The following is a 308-nucleotide window of genomic DNA, read 5'->3' as shown; positions in this document are numbered from 1 at the left end:
TAAATTCAATCTATATAGTATATACAGTGTATATTGTGGGCAGTATGTGTGCATTGACTGACCAAACCCCATCAGCAAAAAGTTCCTAACCCAGGGATGGAAGCGCTTCGAAAATGTTTAACAATGTATCTTTGTACATTAGATTAAAAACTGTGCGGGAAAAAAAGTGTGTCCACATCTAACTATATACCCAAAACACCCACATCATATGTACATATACACATAAAAACATACAAGGTACTCCGCAAATGGCATTGGTAACATAATAAATGTCTGTAATCCTGTAACATGTTAGGTTACTACAAAAT

This window comes from Nanorana parkeri, unplaced genomic scaffold, assembly GCF_000935625.1.
Source record: "Nanorana parkeri isolate BGI_ZX_2015 unplaced genomic scaffold, ASM93562v1 scaffold140, whole genome shotgun sequence".
Taxonomy (NCBI): domain Eukaryota; kingdom Metazoa; phylum Chordata; class Amphibia; order Anura; family Dicroglossidae; genus Nanorana; species Nanorana parkeri.
The sequence above is the reverse complement of the archived record's forward strand: the minus strand, read 5'-3'. Positions refer to the sequence as shown.